Genomic DNA, 4548 nt, shown 5'->3' with positions numbered 1-4548 from the left:
TTCCTCCTCCTCCTCTTCTTCTTCTTCTTCTTCTTCTTCTTCTTCTTCTTCTTCTTCTTCACCTGCTCACCATACTTAAGGTTTTCTTGTCACCTGCACATTTTATAATACTTATATTATTATTAATAATTATTATTATAGGCTGAATCCAACACTACATGCAAGGAGTTACTATTGTGCAGCAGGTCTTCTCCTTCTTCTCTTCTCTGCATGTGCCCTCAGATCTGCTCAGTAGGGTTATCTAACCCCTTGCAGCAGATTTTGAGGATGCATAGGGAGCTGCAGGAAAAAAGAGGGGACATTCCATTCCACAAGCCGAAGTCTGCCACACTAGCGGAACAGCAGTGTTGGATCTGACCCTTTGTAAAAATCTGCTGTCTTGTTGCCTCTTTAGTAAATTAAGAAAGCCTTTAATTTATTAATCTAACCAATTAATTGATTAAACATTGCAGTCTTGCATCCTACGTACAATATGAGCAAATTTTTAATACTGGCTTATTTTGCATTACAACTGTTTTGCAGGTTCAAGGGCCTTGAATTAATTCTCAAAGCCCTGAACAACTTAGGTCCAGGATACCTTAGGGACTGTCTAAATCCCAGTGCAATCACTGAGATCATCTGAAGGAATGTTGCTGGGCACCCCCTGAATTGGTGAGGCTCATTTGACATCAACATGAAACAGAGCCTTTAGTGTGACCTGTGAGTCCTGTGGAATGAAATGCTAATTCAGAGATTTTCAGAGCAATTCCACAGACTTTAAGCATGAAGCTTATGCAGACAATTAAGAAAATATATTTCCATAATTGTTAAATGATTGTCTTCAATTTAAACTTTGTATGTGTTTTATTAGATATAGATATCACTGTAAATTGCTTTGATATTTTTTATGATATAGCAGTATATAAACATTTTAATAAATAGATACTGTATCTGGCTTTTCTTTGGGCAGAATTTGCCAAGAGTTGCTTTGGTATAAAATTGTGTGTGAGAGAGAGATACACGCGTGTGTACACTAAAATAAATGAGTTCTGAGTCCATTGACCAACTGAGTCCATGAGTTATTGGGATAGTAACAAATAATGACAATACTACTACTACTACTACTACTACTACTACTACTTACAAAACAGTTAATAGAATGGTCCCTGTAGAAATCGGTTAATTTCTAGTTCCTTACCCTAGGACCTAAGGTCATGTTTTGGACAGAGCTTTCAAATTCTTACAGCCCAAAAATAGTTATGGAAACCTAGTTTTAAATACAGTCAGTGATTAATAATTACCTTTCATGGAAGTTCAGAAAGGTTGTACAAAATGGGGTTTTATACTTTATAGGCTTGTTTTAATTTTTTAAAAAACAAATCTCTATTTACTGTGGCAGAACACTTCACTCAGATATGCTGTGTACTGCACACCACTAATTCCCATCTTACTCTTCCATGGGTCTTCCTTTTTCAAGGAAGCTATGACATTGTCCTATGGTGTCTTTGACAGTTTCTACCACCAAAAGTCCTAAAGGAGGTTTCAAATGGTGGAAAGGAAACCAGTGTGCTGTAAACAAGTACCAACAGTGTCAGCATTAATTTATTACAGAAATCTGTGGGGAGTTGAAGGGAGAATAACGTTACAGAAAGCAGAAGTCCTCCTGGTAAAAAATTCTCCTGAACCACACAGGGTTGGGTCCCCCCCACCCCAGAGTCTTCCTCAGGATCTAGAAGTAATATACTGGTGACAACTTCATATCCCTGAATGAATCCAGTTACTCTTAAGTTGCCCTTGTTGGAGGGAAGGTGACAATATTTGCACCTAGTGGCAGAATGAACTCTGAAAACATGTAGTTCGGTTAAACAAATTCAGTATGAGGTTGCTAATAATACAATGTGCAGGGGTGGTTTCATGCTTGATGGGGAAAGCACTCTTGGGTGGGCTTCCTTGTACATCTGTGGGCCTCCCTAGTAGACTTATTAGGCAGCAGTGCTGTGCCACCATTTTAGTTTCCTAGAATGACCCCAATGTGGCATCACAGTGGATGATGAATGTGAACTTTGTGGGAGTCTCAGAGTCATGGGAGAAACTCATTTAAATTCCCACAACGCTCGAGAATGAGGCTACATTGGAGACACACACATGTAAATTTCTTCCTGTTTTTAATTTATTTTTGTTTCTAACTTTTTATCATTTTATTTATTATTTTATTGTTTGGAAATAAGAAAGAAAGAAAGAAAGAAAGAAAGAAAGAAAGAAAGAAAGAAAGAAAGAAAGAAAGAAGAAAGAAAGAAAGGAAGGAAGGAAGGAAGAAAGAAAGAAAATATATTCTTGCCCAGAGGATCCTATTAATTACTAAAAGTTAGGAATAGCTGGGTAAGATTTTCCCCCTCTTCAGTTGACTAGATTGCCTACACATGAGTAGTTTTCAAGTGCTGGCTGAACTAGCTATATATAACATTGGTATATTAATTCTCAATCCCCTTACTAGTACACTGCAAGTGTTAAATTTCTACATGTGATGGGGAAGGAATATGCAGTCATTATGTTGTATTGACTTCAGCAGGGTTACGTACAGAACTTAAGGTAGTTCATGGCTTGAGGTCAGTGGCAGTCCTTGGCGACTAATATTTCAGTGGTGCCCTTTGCATTGCTAAAATCCAGTGTGCGTCCCCCTGCCTCTCACCTTCCATTGGATGTCATAGTTGTGGCACCCCCTGCAGCACCCCAGAAGCTTCATGCACTCCCCTAGATCCACCTTTGCTTTAGGTAAGCAACTCCACATAAGCCTCAGTCCCATTCCCCAACCCCTTCTGCAATATAAATAATACTGGCTTACCTGGCAGGGTTGTCGTAAGGGCTACATCTAAAGAATGTTCACAAAGCACTCTGAACACTTGAAAGTACTATACATGATAATGATAATGAAGGCAAATATTCATCAGGCTTTTTTCGCTCCATATCTGTAACCAGCATGGGATGACACAAGAATATCAACTGGGTCACCGATGTTCTAATTGCAGTTCCCTTGCTGTGTTGCACTTACTGATCAGAAGCCTTGGTATCCCATTATTTATGTAGTGGGGTATCAAAGTGGCATCTCCCAATGTGTTTCCCACTTCAGAGTATACTTTCCTGTCTGGCTTAAACTTGATCCATCACCCCTTGTGATAGCTGTCTCTAATTAAAAGGACAATCAAGGAGATAGAAGCTTCCTTATTCAGAATGTCCAAAATATGACATAGCTCTATACGCAGAACTAGTTCGCACATGACTTTCACATCCAAAGATAATCTTGTGCAGGGAAGTATACTGTTACTCTGTTAAATGTCATGCAAATGTTACTTTTTGCTATGAATATACAGGTAAGAGCCTCTGAACCTGTGAAACTGAAGTGAAACAAATTGTTTTGTCCTTCACCTGTAGTGCTGCACAAGATCTTCTTTTCACAAAGATACTTTGCAAATATAATCTGAAAAATGGCTATTACAGGAAGGTAGCCTGCCTGCCTTGTATAGTGTGATGTGCATCATTATCACAATCTAGATTTGGATATTTCCAGGGCTCTGACAGTGCATGGTGTGTGAGTTACTAGAGATGGACTCAGTCACTCCTACCCCTTTTGCAAAGGAGCATCTTATGTGCAATGCCTGTTCCATGTTTTGGAAGCCTTTGTGCAAGATCCCCTCAGCAGCCAGCTCCCTGAGTGCACCCATTTTCCCCTCCTTACCACTCTTGCCGTTGTCCACTTGCTTGCCCTGCTCTCTCTGTGCCCAAGAAGCCATATTGGAACAACACATGTAAAACATAATGATAGTTCTTTAAATGGTTTCCCCCTCACAGAGCTACAATTCCGGAGTGGTTTAACAATCAATCCCTCTTCCCAGTGAACTCTGAAAATTGTCACTCTGTGAGGGGAACTCTCACAGCACCCCTAGCAAACTACAATTCCCAACATTTTCCCAGCATGACTGTTAAAGTGGTATAATGGTGCTTTAAATGTATGGTGCAGCTGAAAGGGTGGACAAGGTGTAGGGCAATTACAGATCATTATCACTTTTCTCTCACTGTTGTCATTACAAAGGACAGATGGACATCTTTCAACCGCCTCCAGTTTTTGCTATCCTCCTTTCTTCAACATGTTGATTGACAATGTCCTGTCTGTAAGGACTGATACTATTAAAACAAGAGCTCTTTGGTGTTTATAAACACACAACCAGCAGAACAAGGTAGCAAAGGCCTTCTGTTAGCATGGACTGTCCCATGGCACAGGTATCCTCTATGAATGAGGTGGGGAACTAGCTCTTCAGGGAGAGAGGTTTGCCATTCTTGGTCCTGATGTTTTACAAACAACATGAGGGAGCATTCAAAAATGAAGATTCCCCTGTTGTCTAGAATAACAGTCCACTGTTAACAAAAATTCATTGTGTAGTATATTATAATGCTATCTTTTTAAAACCAGACATGCAGAGCCAGATTAGAGAATGACTTCCAAATTCCTTTGCCTCAGGGAGGACTCTTTTAGTTCTAAGGGGAGACTGTGAAGAGGCAGCCATTTTGTATTGT

Source organism: Podarcis cretensis (genome assembly GCF_951804945.1).
Source record: "Podarcis cretensis genome assembly, chromosome: 9".
Lineage (NCBI taxonomy): Eukaryota > Metazoa > Chordata > Lepidosauria > Squamata > Lacertidae > Podarcis > Podarcis cretensis.
The sequence above is the reverse complement of the archived record's forward strand: the minus strand, read 5'-3'. Positions refer to the sequence as shown.